This window comes from Molothrus ater, chromosome 2 (assembly GCF_012460135.2).
Source record: "Molothrus ater isolate BHLD 08-10-18 breed brown headed cowbird chromosome 2, BPBGC_Mater_1.1, whole genome shotgun sequence".
In the NCBI taxonomy this organism is placed as follows: Eukaryota; Metazoa; Chordata; class Aves; order Passeriformes; family Icteridae; genus Molothrus; species Molothrus ater.
Window position 1 is genome coordinate 67,695,979 of NC_050479.2, and position 16,013 is coordinate 67,711,991.

The 16,013-nt window shown below is 40.9% G+C and overlaps 1 protein-coding gene across 3 annotated transcripts in view; it reads left to right on the forward strand.

The window, feature by feature from the left end:
* The window catches only part of STARD13 (StAR related lipid transfer domain containing 13), a 246,078-nt gene that overhangs the window by 104,910 nt on the left and 125,155 nt on the right, over positions 1 to 16,013 (forward strand). The window lies entirely within an intron of this gene.

The following is a 16,013-nucleotide window of genomic DNA, read 5'->3' on the forward strand; positions in this document are numbered from 1 at the left end:
GCAGCTGCCGGCAGGAAGGCGGCGGGCAGCGTGCGGGCGGGTCGGGCTGCGGGGCAGGCGGGTCGCAGCCCACGGCCCCTGCAGGCAGCACCTGCCCGGGAGCCGGCGGGCAGCGCGGGCTGCTCACACACGCACTCGGGCGCGGGGCTAAGCCTCCCCTCGCTCCGTGTCAGAGGCACCTTCTGAGCGTCTCCGAAACGAAGAGAGTTGGCTTTGCCTCCGGGAAACAGGCTCACCTGCTCCTCCGATCAGTGTTCTAAGTCTAACCAAGCAGGTTGGTCCCTCACAGGGTTTGCATGTCAGAAGTACCACAACTCCCAAAGAAAAATGGTCTGTTTCATTTCAGATGCTTCTATAGCTGCAGGTCACCTACCTGTTCTGGAAAACCGGCCTCCTGCAGCTTTTCCATCCCCAGGTGGGGACCAGAAGGGCACAGAGCAGGGCAGGTGCTCCAGGAGGTCGGGTCTCATTTAGAGCACTGCTATTGCAGCAGCACAGTAGCTTTATGCACATAAGCATACATCCAGTGTGTATTTGTAAAGTACTCTGTGAATTAGAAGTTCTAGATTGGAATATCATGTACATGCAAGTGCAAAGTAGAGTTAATATACTAGAAAACGATACATCAAGATTTATGAGCAGGATCATGTATAATGAAGTGTAATTTGTAAAGAGGGATTCCTCTGTCACATACTACAGCATTGTTAGGAGTTTAGTGACCTTGCCTAGGGCACTGTGACATGCTGTGTTGTATAATACAGAGGTAAATTATGCAGGTTTTCTGACTATGTCTACAGCACGTTAGTTCTTATGTACATACAAGTAAAGTAATAGATAAAAATTGCATGGTAGTTTTTTTGAAAAATTAATCTAAACTGGGTAGCTTCAATAATGAATTACTAAAACGACCTATTTTGTAATATTATGGTTAACAAAAATACTAAACTTTTAAGTTTTCAATTTTCTTTTAAGTCCCTTTTTCCTATTTTGATAGCAGATGCCAGCAGACATTCAGCATGGATACTGTTGGCTATTTTTTTCTTTTTTGGTCAAAGACAACTATTGCTTGATTGAGCAAAGAACCTGGGCAGGCTGCCATCATACTGTAGCCAACTTCTTAAAGCAACTGGGTATTAAAATTGATGGAGTCAAAAATTTTTATTTAAGGTGGATAGAATACTAATGTCCTGGGTTTATGCACTGCCATAATTTAAGTGCTATTCATAATACTCTGGTAAGACACTGATACACTTGCTGTTTAATTAAATTACTTATCTGACGACATAATGAAATGTGTACAAATGTCTGTTGGTGCCAGATATGTCCTCTTATTCTGTTGCTTTTCTGTCTCTGGCATTTTTGTCCTTGTTTTTATATTTGTTTGTTGTGCTGACCTGCATAGCTGCAGCATATATTCCTTGGTCTCTTCTTCCAGCTTTTGTTAATGAGAAGGCAGGAAATTTAGGCTGATCTAAATGTGTCAACTATTTGCTGGTTGCCAGCCCAGCTTCTTCTCCATTGCAATAGATCTGATCCCAGCCAGGTAGATAGTTATACAAGTTCCGTCTTTTTCCTCAAAGTTGGCGTTGTAGTTCAGCTCTGACTGACAGTCAGAGCAGCAGTGTAACTGGTAACTAATGTTCAAGAGCAATGCTCAAAACTAAATGCAGTTTTAATCATTAGTGTGCTGTCATATTCTAACTGTCAAGCCAAATAAAAACTTGTGATTAAATCCTTGCTGTGATGATACTTTTGCAGGCACTTACATAGTTGCTCTTTTGGCTTGCTTTTAGTCTTTTATCTATTTGTTAAGGATCAGGACACCAGTTGCCCAAGATACACCTGTAAAGAAAGCAAGCACATTTTTGTAATTCATAAAAATCACATACTCATTAGGGTTGCATGAAATGTTGGGAATTCTCCAGTATAGTCTCCAGCTCAGAGCAGGATCATCACTGGGAGCAGAGCAGGTTACTCAGAGCTTTCCCCAGTGCTCCTTGGGAAGAGTTTCCACTCTGGCATCCAGGCTGGAGCAGAGGGCAGCAGGACACTGTTGGGCAGCAGGGGTGTGAGCTGAAGAAAGGAGCTGAATCCTGGCTAGAGCAAGGAGAGAGCTGAATTTTGACTCAGCTGCTCCCAAAGAGGCAGAGAGCATGGCTGGGTTGCTGTGGAAAAGTAGGTTGTGCATAAAAAGACTGCTACAGTGTGCTCCTTTCTTCCTTCCCTCGCTCACCCTTTGCAGCAGAGGTGATGAGCAGCAGCCTGGCTCCTGGCATGCTCCTGGACAGGGCTGCTCCATACAGTCTCTTATTCAGGACAGATCCGGGGTGCCCAGCAGCTCTTAGTCACTTTTTCTGATTCACTGACTGGGATTTGTTTTTCAAACAATGGGTGTACCCTCTACAGTGCCAAAAATTGCACCCTCAGGGGTTGTTTGGGCTTTTTGTAAGTTTTGCAGAGGTATTTTACACTGTTTCCACTATGCTTATGGTTTAATTTGGAATTGACAAAGTGAATGGGAAATGTAGCAGAATTTTAACTCCCTGTGGGCTCCTATTTACCTGAAAGGTTGTATAAAATACTTTTGGTTTAATGTAATCCTGAACCACTTTGCCATTATTGAAAACCATTGTTTAAGGAATTTGACTCAGGTATTTAGCAAATCCTCCTACAGTGATCACCTAAAGTAATTCTGAGATCCCTGTTCAAATAATGATCACCTGTTACAGTAAAACACAAGTTGCAGTTCTTACATTCCTTGAACGTAAGGGAAAAGTGACACCTTCTATCCGGCATTCTTTCAGTTACTATACACTAAAATAAAATTAAATTTTAATTTTGTTTTTAAATTCAGCACTTGGGAGTCAGGAAACATCAGTGTTAAGGACCCCTTTTGCTGTATTGCACAGCCCCCCTCGTAGGGTAGGATTGTCATGACTGACGTGATTGACTGGCACAATCACCTCACCCTTTTTGTTGCTCAGAATTTTTCAGCCTCATTTACTGCAGAAAGTGATGATCCCTGTTGCTGAATCTCTTAACTTAGAGCCTTCTGTACTGCAGCTTTCTGAAATACTGGACTAGGCACTGAATTATAAATTTCCTCAACTGTTCATGAGCCTGGTGCTTGCATATGTCATAACATTAATGTTTCAGTTGTTCCTTGAAGCTTCAAGGTTACTTGTTCCCATTTTACAGATAGAAGCAAGAGGCAAAGTGAGACTGGACCCCAAGAATATCAGCTCTTGAGAGTTAGAACTTGAATTATCTACTTTAGTATTCAAATTATGACTCTCAGTAGCTGCTGTTGCACAACATTTTGAGCAAATCAGCATTTGGGGTCTAACTGTATTGCACCCAGGGAATTAATAACTTGCAGGTTCTGGTGGTCTGGTCAGATTTTCTTTCACTTGGTGTACAACAAAGAATGGAAGGTGCTCTGCCACTGGGGCAACATTTACTTGTCATAGTCGCAGAAACCTTGGTTTTTCTGTCTCCCACTGCATGAGCTCCAGCACAGCTGATACGTGACCATACCCCATCATCAGATAGGATTCTTGGAAACTGCATGTGCAGATGAAGATGAGACTTTGTCTTACTACCTAGTAGAAAGAGGGCTGAGTTAGAATTTAGCAGGTGACTTAAATTCTGAGACTTACTGAAGTTTGCAAAATTAATTTTGTGACCCTAGCATTCTTCTGATAAGAGAAAGCTTTGCCTCTAGTTTCTGAAGTTCAGCTTTTAGCTGTTATTTAGCAATCTACACAGATTGCTGTCAGGATTTCTTCTCTGTAAGGCTGCCTCCACTGTGTCTGTGGCATAGATACACCCTCAGTCTTTCTGACAAATCTCTTCTCACCTGAGCTTCATGTCCCACAATCCTTTGTATGTTCTGTGTTCTCTAAGAGATTAAATCCCTACTTGATCTCCTCTAACACTTCTGGTACAAAATCTCTCTTATCTATCCATTGACATCCTCTCTACTGCCTGCTGCAATTGTCCTATCAGACAGGGCACCCTTGAGCACTGTTCCAGCTGATACTCAGCTACAGAGTCTCCAGAAGCCACTGCCTGGGGTGGTTTGGGGAACAGTTTCAGGTGCTCCCACTTTTTTTTTTTGGCTTGGCTGTGCTTTGGGTAAAAGGAATTTGGGATCAAGTTTTCCACCACACCTGCAGTGGTTTGCTCAGACTGACATTTCAAATTAATTTGTCCAATTTTGGACAGATTTTTCAGGCACCAGTGCTAAACTGACTCTTGAACTTCCCCTGTGAGGTTGCAGGGTTTTTTTCCAAATTGTGAAGCACTGAATGTCTCAAATCAAGTAGAATGAAAATGTGTGGTGGGACAACATACCATGGACTAATTTTTTCCTAGAAATGGATTACCTGAAGCTCCAAAACTGAAACAGGAATAAGGCAGGCTTGTGAGTAAAAGAAAATCCCTAGGAAGTCTAAAGAAGCCAAAATTAACACCTTTAAATGGAAAGCTTTACAAGTCCTACTCTTAGGTGTCCTTAACTGTTAAGGAGGACCTTATAAATTGATTAGCAGCTACAAGTGTCTCTTCAAGTATGACTGAAATACATTTATATCAGAGATGAAACTGAACATTATCTGATGTAGGTAGAAAACAGAGAATAATTTGTCCAGCAGAAAGTAAATGTCACATTCATTGCAAAGATGACAAAGCAATGCACCTGCTCCTCTCAAAAGTAATTTGTGGTTGGTTTGTGGGTTATTGTGATTTTATTGGATGCAAATAAACAAATCTAAATTTGTAATTGCACTTCAGAAAGCATGGTGCTCCTTGGCACCTGCTGATCTGTTGATCTTGGGGAATACAGAAATGAAAAATGGGTTTTAAAAAACTAAAACTAGTGGTCACAACAAGAACTGTGTGAATTTTAGCACAGTTTTCTGAAATGCCAGTATGGAGACAAGAGCAGCTATGTTTCTGCAGCCTAATTAAAGAACCATCAAATCTATAGCTTTCTCATAGATTTTAGTTTTCATTTAAAATTAAACCTTTTCAAAACTTGTTTATGAAGTTTTTATTCTGCAAAGCTGAAGTTTATTTTGGGGTGAAGTCACTGGAAACCCTAAAGGAAATATGTGTACCAGGCTCCCAGGCCTGGGATGGGATCAACATTGAGTCTGCTGCATCTTGGTATTATTACATTAGTGAAATTTATTCTGAATTAAGACCTTTGTGCAAATGCAGAATAATCTACCTTAAAGCCGCTCATGAAACAAGTGGATTTTTTTTTATAAAATAATTTTGGAAGATCAGTTTTAATTAAGGAGTATGGGAGATGCATGTGTGAAAAATGTGGTATTTGGTGGGCATACTTTTATGTTCTATTTTAAAATCATGCACATAACATTTTTAGAAAGCAAAGTAGAGATGTTGTAGTCGTGTGTCCCCACCAGTGCACTGGAGAGTACAAGATACTGATTCTCATGTATGTTGATAAGATGTATGTGTGCAAATTCCTCCCTAACCCAGCCCCATCAATGGGAAAAGACTGTCCTTTGTCAAGGAGAAAAGTTATGAAAGACATTCTTTATTCATGATGGAGTGCTTTAGGAAGAAAGAAAGGGACTTATGAGTGATTCATTTGGTCAGGCATGCCAGGAAATTTTCTGCTCTCAGTCCTAAAGAAAATGTAGTAGCCAAAAAAGTAGTCATTGATCTCATAAATTAAATTAATTGTGCTGTACATTCTCTATTAATGGGAGGAGGGGTTTTTTATTAGTTTAATAAAGTATGAAGAGGCTTTTCTTTGCACCTATGTTTTCTGGGTTATGTCAATATCCTGTAAGTTCCATCTCCTTCCCCAGGCACTCTTTGAAGGCCAGTGGTTTGAATCTGAAAAGGGGGCAGTGGTGGCAAAATACCACCATTGTTAGTTCTGCTGCTTCCAGGCTCTCATGACCCTCAGCAACAAGAAGTTAATTCCAGAAGTACAATTACAAAAATACCAATATGCTTGACCTGCCAAGTATTTCTGTATCAGCATGAGACTGTGAAGGGAGTGTGATGAAGGACGCCCCACTGTCTCAAAGTCCAGAGAAAGATGTATTTTTCTCATACTCATTCCTGTGGCTCTTCTGCAATTTGCCATGTAAGATTTGGAGTGATCATGGAGAGGTTCCTAGGGTGACAACAGCATTCATCTTCTGGTTTTACATTTAATACACAGATTTTGTATTTGAATGGGTACTGCCTTCATCAGAGAGAGTTGGATCAGTGATTATTTTCCTAGAAGAAATTCAATTTTGATTACCTAATTTCCTGACAGTAAGAGATACAAATCTCAGCTGATAAAATGGGGAATCGGTGCTGGCAATAGAACTGGATACCATTTGAGTCAGTCAGTTTCTATTTGATAGCTTTAAAAAATGTTCTTGACAGGTCTCCTTCTTCCTGGAGCTTGTCTGTTCACAGATTTCAGTGACACATTAATCTTTAGAAAGTACACTTCTTTTTCCTAGAGAGTTATTATGTCAGTCCTTTTTGTAGTACAGTTTTTTGTTTGGTTTGGGTTTGTTTGGTTTGGGTTTTGATTTGTTTTTGTTGGGTTTTTTTGCCACTGGCTTTCCATGGTTCCTTGAGCATTCACAAGGTTCTTTCAGTTCTCAGTAAACAAATATTTCTCCTTTTTTCTCTGCACATATACGTGGCCTCAGCTCATTCCATCTGCAGATGCTTGTATGTGACAAGAAGAAGGCTGCTACCTTGTCCGTTCTCTACACTGTGACTTCATGGAATATTCCTGTAAACATTGTACTTATCCTGGTGTTTGCAGACCAAATATTGGAAACAATTCATAGTATATAACACAATACTGTTGAAGTTCATGTACATTTAGATAGATGCAGTTTTTGGTGCTCATATTTTTCTAAGATATATAGGAGCTTATGTAGACTGATAAAAATACTTAATTTATTTGTCTGACATTAAACAGTGATGATGCTTTTCCATTCCAAGATTGCTTCTTTATATCAGTCATGGCATATTAAATAATGTATCTTCTCAGTTATTTCTTACTAGGTGTTTTTGTATTTATTCATATGACTGAAATCCTATAGGCTTCTTCCATATCCCCGTGCAAGTGACTGTATGTGTAATAATAACTATGCCAGAACATTTATATGGAACATTTATATCCACAATAAACTTTCAGCTGCCTAGTGAACATCAGTAGTCTGTTGGTGGCTGGCCAGCAAATTCTGAAACATGTGAAATTTCTGGACTCAGGAAGGCACTGGAGACTGGACTCCTATTCTTCTGCTTTCTCAGCTACAGCAGGATGTAGTGTTTAGTTCCAGGAATCATGAAGTCCCAATTCTGAATTTTATCTTTTTGCTTTAATGGAAAAAACTCTTCAATATGTCCCATATTGTCATATTTCTAGGGATTCTGAGAACTTAGGTGACTTAACAATTTGATTTTGTACAATACTTGCCAGGCATTGGCCTTGTTTCATGGCAGTGCTTTGACTCGCATTTGTCTTCTTATATTTTGTACTTCTTGGATTTCTTGAGAGACAGATGTTCTATTTTGCTGTTCCTTATTTCTTTGCTTTTTCTGTCATGCCATGGCCAAATCTTGTGCTGCTATATATCAAAACTCCTTTAAAAATCATCTCCTTGAGTAACAATTCATTGAGAAATGAAGTGAGAATGTACTCACTTCTACTTAGACACATTTGCATAGCAAATTTAAAAAGAAAATGTGAACTTCGGAGTCTGAAGAGCCATGAAAAAACTTCATTTTGTAAAATGTCCGTTTCCTGTAAATATCAGTAACCTCATGATTTTAAAGAAGTGGTGCCTGTCTTACATTCTTGAAAATTTGGGTTTGAGAATATTATTTTCAATTAATTAAGAATTTGTGATATTTTCTTTTGATTATTACAGGCTTAAAAATATGACATTGTAGAAGGTTGACTGACATTAGGGCATCAGTTGTCTTGACTGACATTAGGGCATTCACCAGAGAAGTGCATTTCTGTAGCTCCTTTGCACATCCTGTTTACAGTTAAAAAAGGAAAATATTTTGACAATCAGACCATCCTAGTGCAACCTCTACTGCCAATAAGCAAAGGCTGAATGCACACAGATATGTGTGCAGCAAACAGCTATGCTCCAAGAAGGGATCGGGAACACCTGGAATGCATGGCACTTGGTTCCAGAAAACACCAGGCTTCAACAATCAATGTAATTACCTTACAAGCCATCCATTTCACGTGAAACTCTCTGCCAGTCATTCCAGTAGAGGGCAGTAATTTACATACAGTAATGTCAATTAGTGTGCGAACCCATCTGCGTCACTCAGTATCAGACACAACAGCTGGCTTTGTTAAGGCAGTGCAATATTCAAGGCATCCGTTGTCATCAAGAATAGAGTGCCACCCAGGAGCCCTAGCAATGTAGAAGTAGAACAAAATTTATGAGAATTAAAGAACAAGATGTTTTCAGCTAGCATGGTGATCAAAACTAAGCATACTCTGCTTATATAATCACCAGAGTGAATTGCATTTCAATGGACTATTTCATAGAGATACTGATTTCTTTCTTTGTTGTTGTTGAACAGTAAGTATATAGAAAAGATTTCTATAAAACCTTTTTTACAGAAGTCATTTTTACAGATCCAGCAACATGCTGTAGTACAGTGGAAGAGGAGGCACTGGAACTTATAAATGTTGGTTTTCTTTAAGCTGAAAGAATTTGATTCATAATCTATTTCAAAACACTATGAATTAAAATTCATACTTACCAAAAAGTTGTTTAAACTGTAGGTATTTCTTTAGATGCAAGACAGGTTCATTAACTTCAAAATAGCTTGCTTAATTTTATAAATACTTCACAAATTTTACTTGTCACAGATGTAAAATAATGTGGGGATAATTAATTTCTTCTGTTGCCTGAGCTAAATGAATGGCACTGGTCCTTTGATAAACCAAGGAATTTTTTCTGGAGAGGACTGATTTTCCAGGCCATGATGATGCAGAAGGGCACTGAACCTTCACAGGTCATTTAATACAGAAGCACTTTAAAAGACAGCCACAAAAGTGGAGTATTGGTTTTGTTACAGAAAGAATTTAAAGGGATATTGCCTCAGAAAAGTAGCATAGTTCAAATGTACCTTAGATCATATGTAGGCCTGTGAATTTAAGCAAAAATTAGTTTGAAATGTCTTTGTGTATGGTCTTCTGTTGGCTGCAATTTATGAAGAAATGTAGAGTAGCTGCATAGGATAAGGGCAAGGTAGCTTCATAAGGATAGCTTAAGAGAATGGTGCAAGAGATAAATCAAAACCAAAGGTAGAAATGTAATTTCTCTCAGTCAAAGTACAAAAAAAATTACACACAGCATTACAAAAAAAAGATTCCTAAAGATTTAGGAACCTCCTGCATTGGTTCATAGTTCGGACTTCTCTGAAGTGTGTTGCAGACCTGTGTAAATTTGTGTTGGATTCATTGCATGAAGGAGTGAGGACTAAGCATTTGTCCCAGTCTTTAGATTATTTTGGATGTGCCTCTCATTCCAGTGCTAAATACACCTGTGTTTTCCAATCCCTGTCCCTCTCATCCTGGTCTGAATGGCACGCTCTTCCACGGCTTAATCAGAAAAATGCTGTAGCAAATTATTTAAGACTGAGTCGTTTATGTGTCAGATGGCTGCTGAAATGATATGCAAATGGCATCTCATGGTCATGCTCATTTTAAGAGGTGTCTTTAACATAAGTACAGATTTGTATTGAAATAAATCAATTTTACAAGGAGATTTGAGCCATTGGATTTATAGTAAGAAAGAAACTTTTTATTTATTACATTAGAAAGACCACAGCTGGGAATGTACCCATTAATAGACACAAACAGATGGATTCTGACAAGTCTGTGAACTATTCACACTCTTTTTTAGCAAATATTTTGCTACAATCCCAACTTGCAAATGTTACTTCAGAAACAAATATGTAACCATCTATCTCAAGGCACAAAACTAAAGAGTAACATTAAAATATTGCAATTTCATTATGCATATGATACTCATTTGAAATTTAGGAAGTAGTGTTTAAAAATACTCCCAAAAGATTGCCTTGGTTCAATAAATGCTTTAAATTGTAAATAAAGTCATAGAATCATTTAGACTAGAAAAGACCTTTAAGATCATGAAGTCCAAGCATTAACCCAGCACTGCCAAGTCCACCACTAAACCATGTCCCTCAGTGCCACCAACACATCTCAATACCTCCAGGGATGGTGACTCCCCTAATTCCCTGGGCAGTCTCATGCCTAACAGCCCTGTTGTTGAAGAAATTTTTCCTAATATCCAATCTAAAACTCCCCTAGGGTATTTTGAGGCTGCTCTCTCTTGGAAGAAGAGTCCAATCCCCATCTTATTACACCCTCCTTTCAGGTAGTTGTAGAGAGTGGTAAGTTCTCCCCTGATTCTCCTTTTCTTCAGGCTGAGCACCCCCAGCTCCCTCAGCTGCTCCTCATAGGCCTTGCACTCCAGACCCTTCCCCAGCTCTGTTTCCCTTCCCTGGACACACTCCAGCCCCTCAATGTCCTTCTTGTAGTGAGGGGTCAAAAACTGAACACAGGATTGGAGGTGTGGCCTCACCAGTGCTGAGTATGGGGGTACAAACCCTCCTGGCCATTGGCCTTCTTGACCACCTCAGCACGTTCTGGATCATGTCCTGTGGCTGTCACCAGCACCCCCAGGTCCTTCTCCACTGGGCAGCTTCCCAGCCACTCTGCCCCCAGCCTGTAGTGCTGCATGGGGTTGTTGTGACCCGAGTGCAGGACACTGCCCTTCTCCTTGTTGAACCTCACACAACTGGCCTCAGCCCTTCAACCCTTTCTGTCCAGATCCCTCTGCAGAACCTTTCTGCCCTCCAGAAGATCAGTGGTCCCACCCAGCTTGGCCTCACCTGCCAACTGACTGAGGGTGCACTCAATCCCCTTGTGCATATTGTCAATAAAGATATTAAGAAGAACTGGCCCCGATACTAAGCCCTGGAGAGCACCACCGGTGACCAGCCACCAGCTGGATGTAGCTCCATTCTCCTCCACTCTCTGGGGCCAGATATCCAGCCAGTTTTTTATCCAGCAAGGAGTGCACTTGTCCAAGCCATAAGCAGCCAGTGTCTCTAGAAGAATGCTGTGGGAAAAGGTTTGAAAGGCTTTACTAAAGTCCAGGTAGACAGCATCCACAGCCTTTCCCTCATCTGCTAAGTGGGTCACCTTGTTACAGAAGGATATCAGGCTGATCAAGCAGAACCTGCCTTTCATAAACCCCTGTTGGCCGGGCCTGATCCCCTGGTTATCCTGCACGTGCCACGTGACAGCACTCAAGATGGTCTGCTCCATGACCTTCCCTGACACTGAGGTAGAACTGTAGTTCCCTGGATCCTCCTTCTGACCTTTTAAGTGGGTGTCACGTTGGCTAATCTCCAATCAGCTGGGACCTGCCCACTTGGCCAGAGCTGCTGGTAAATGATGGAAAGTAGTTCGGTGAGAACTTTTGCCTCAGTACTTTTGTGTGGATACTATCCAGTCCCATAGACTTGTGTGTATCTAAGTGGTTGCTGACATTTGCCCTGGGATTATGAGGGCTTTATTCTGCTCCCTGTGCCAGTCAGGGAGCAGAATAAAGCCCTCAGGGAGCTGAGTACTCCATTAACAACCGGTCTTACTCTCTAATACCTGAGGCAAAGAAGGGATTAAGTACTGCAGCCTTTTCCTCGTCCTTTGTCACTATGTTTCTCCATGCATACAATAAGATAGAGAGGCCAGTGTTCTTCAATGTCTTCATAAACAGCTTGGATGCAGAACTTGAAGGTATACTATGTTGCTGATGATGCTAAACTGGGAGGAGCTGTTGACGTCCTCAAAGGCAGAGAGGCCCTGCCAAGATATTTTGATAGAGGGCTGGGCAATCACCAACAATACGAAGTTTAATAATGGCAAGTGCCAGATTCTTTTGTTTCCAGATGTCTGGTGAGCAGAAGTCCCCCCTTAGAACAAGGACTAGTGATTGTGAAACTTTTCTCAGCTGCTTATAGAATATTTTTTCTGACTCTTCATCCTGTTTGGGTGGTCTGCAGCAGAGTCCCACTAGGATATCTGCCTTCTTGGCCTTCCCCCTGATTCTTCCCCCTGACTCAACCCAATCATCACTGTCATCAAGTTCTGGGTAATCAAAACTCTCTCTAACCTACAAAGCTATCCCACCAGCACTCCTTCCTTGCCTGTCCTTTCTGAGGAGCCTTCAGCTACTCACCACAGCAATCATCCCCACATCCCTGTGAAGGCAACTCTGTCATAGTTTTCCTGCTGTACAATGGCTTCCAGCTGCTCCTATTTGTTGCCCATGCTGTGGCTGTAGGTGAGATACAGCTCAGGTGGGCTGCTGATCCCCTCATCCTGTCATTAGGCAGAGAAGTTCCTCCATCTGGGCACCCTCCCAGAGCTGTGCTCACAGGTGCCACCCAGTACTGGCAGTGTGTCCCTGCCAGAGCTGTCTGGGCAGCTGTGCCAGCCGTGCCGGGTGTGAAGCTGAGCGAGGCCGTGGCTTTCTGCCAGGTGGGTACCGCTGCTCCCTGGCTGGGCTGGCACTGCCTCTGCACCTTCCTGCACACTGCTGTGCCACACCCTGCTCACCTGTGCTCCCTAAGGGCTTCTTTTATATTTGTGGCCCCCAGCCAGCTGCTGTCATGCTAGGTCTGGAGGCTTAAGGCTCCTTGTTTCAGTTACACTGAGTTAAATCCTTTGCTCCTGGCCCCTGCCCCAGTCACAGGGGATAGGGTGTTTGGATAGGTGTGATGAAGTGAGGATTTTCAGCAAAGGTCAGCACCACTTCCTTTTGTGGAAGTCACCATCTGAGAGAAGGTAAATGTTCATCTTCAGAATAGCTCACTAAACAAAGGAGCAGAAATTAATCACACCATATATAGCTCAGCTGCTAGAGGCGTTGGTAGTTAAAGAAAAATGATGGGTGGTGGCCTGCTGGGTAACAGTATAACTAGTGACTCAAATCATGTACTTGCAAGTAAAACCAATGTGCAGCACACATTTCTCTTCAATTGTTAAGCATTAATTTGTAGATTTAAACTTTTATTCAGCATCACTGTATTTCTGATATCATAGGAAGGTAAAAATCACAACTGCTTCCTCTTTTCTACATTATTTATTGCTTCATTTACTTTTAACATATCTTCTCTTACTTTTCTTAGTTGAGAATTTTCAAGCCCCATGACAGCATTGAGCCCACCAGCTTCTTTTGAATAAACTGGGAAATTGTATTACCCAAAAGACACAGTGAAAATTCAAAATGTCAGTACTGACCCTTAATGTGCATAACCAAACATACATACATACATTGAGCCTCTTCATGAATTTCTGCCACATGGTGAGGTGTTTGGGACGTTCCCAGTTTCTTTCCTGGGAAGAAACTTTTACAGCTTCATTATCAGCTAAAGATTTGGATCATTTGTTTTCCTGCCAGTCACTTTGAGGAAAATAAAGAACTTCTCTAAAATCAACAGAAACACCCTGAATTCTGATGTAAGGATGGCTTGACCCACTCATCATCCTGACCTGACCCACTCCATCAGTCCTGAACATAAAGAAATATTAGTCCACAGAGAATCAGAAACATAGTTTTATATCAGCTTGGCAGATGAGTATTTTTGTAATTACATTTGCAGTCTCTGCCTATCCCTAACAGCTCCAAGTGCTTTTGTTTCAGAACCAAACTGAAAATTTGATTATGGTCTGGTTTCAGTAGAGCACTTAAATGCAGTATAAATTTAAATTATTAAATATTTGAATCATGTGGACTAGTCTGTTTTATTATATTTAACTTCGAAACCAACAGTAGATTCTTTTAAAAAAATTATCTATTAAATTAGTATGGTTGGATATATGAGTTCATCAGAAAGAGGAAGTTACCAGAACATCCATATTTCCAACATATAATATAACAGAAGATACTATACCTAATCTGTTTCAAAGAGAGGACAAATACATTTCAGAATCTAGGTTAGACAAGACAACACCAAATAAAATTGATTCTGAAACATCTGGTTTGTTTTATACAAAACCATAAACATGCATAGTTACTAAACGGCCTAAGCTGTTTCTTTGGAAGGCACCCTAAAAAACAAGGACAGCAGGACAAGTGTTTACAAAGCCAAGGCATATACATTAATCATGGCATGGCAGAATTTTAAAGAAACTATCAAATTCAGAGGGATTATAAAACAGCTGGGATGAATTGTAGGTAGGAACTGTTTTAAATCTCTGGATTCTAGGTCACAATAGAGGCTGTAACACAGGGCACTCACTTGCTCTTGTATTCCTTTGCGTTGCTTTCTCTTAATGGAGAATTGTGGCTTGTAGAGGGCTGGAACCATTATCTCTTCTTTTATGGAAAGCATCAGTTGGTGCAATCATTAGGGATCTTCAAACTGGGAAGAAGTTTATTGCTGTGACAGATCGGGGAACATATGGAAGGAAGTAAGATGTTCTCCAGAGACAGATTAAGTTTTTGCCAAGGCATTTTACTGAATTTTTGGAAAATAAACAGGTCATTAATTGACTCCAGATTTAGCTACTGCAAATTGTGCAAAGATGCTGCAAACCAGATGCTTTCCCCTATTTATTTTTACAACCCTTTCTATTTATAGATGCCCTTATTTGATGACTTATTTCTTTAATAGAGGGCATTGTTTTACACCGGAAGCCTCATCTCAGTTATGCCAGTAGATGCCTGACTAAAACATACATATTCACACAATTGCAGGGATGAAACACTCAGCAATAACATAAGTAGGAAATAATGAGTAGGAAGAAGTTAGCATTTAATTCTTCCCTGGGTTTCTTAGCACATAACTGTTTTCAGCCATTCTCTATTCAGACCCTGCTAATGAAATAGTAGAGGCAGGCTCCTATCCCAAGGACAGCATCCTTAGACTTGTCTTGCCAATGAAGGTGTGAATACAGTCCATGCTGGCATTTCTCTGGCTTCCCAAGTTGTGTGACACAGCCACTGATGTACCCTGTGGCACAGCCACGGGTGTATCTGTCAGCCCTGTGGGAGCATAGCTTCAACTTGAAGTCCAGAATAAGGCTGGATCCCAAATAGGAATGCAGCAGCCAAGTCCACGAAGCTGTGCCAACTGACAGAAATACTTGAGAAAAGAAATATTCATTCCTTTTCCACTTACGCTTCTTTTAGTCTTCAGAATGCAGGCTCTATTTTATGCTATATCCACACAGTCTTGATTCATGTTATAAATAACATACTGAGTGAAAAGCATCTGCCCTGACTTGAAAGCAGTGAGTCTAGTGGGGATGCCTTCTAAAAGGATTGAGCTAGTCACACCAGGTTCTCTACAGTCAAGACAGAAATAGGTACCTCTGGAAGCCAGTCCTGTCATCCTGAAATAGATGTGTGAGACAAGGGGAATGAATTGCCCTACGGTGGTGCTTATTTCTTGCCATAATCCTAGCCAAGTGACAGCACCAAAGACCTTCTTGCAGTGATAGAGTGGGAAAAGCCATCTCTTCAGCTGCCACCTAAGTGCCTTTGATATGGAAATCACTGAGCCACTAGCAGTGGAGAAGTTTAATTTTAGAGATTGCAGCTCATAACATCTCTGGCTTCATTTTAAAGTACCTGCTCAAGTCAGCAAAGCAGGAGATGGAGCTGATGAGGCACCTGAGACTTCAGTGGCACTTGTATATGTGCTTAAAGGCACATGTTCTGACAGTAAACTGCCAGTGTACCTAAACCTTGCATAAATGTATTTCTTCATTTCCAGTTTATTCTGGGGAGGCAGATTTACACAATGTGAATTACACATCTTTAGAAGACATTCTGAATTCATTGTAATAAAAGCTGCTTGATTTTACTTGTGAAACCTAACAGGCTTAGCTAAGCAACAGGGGCAGCAGCCATACAGAATTCATAATGCATGTTTTAAAGTGCATTCTG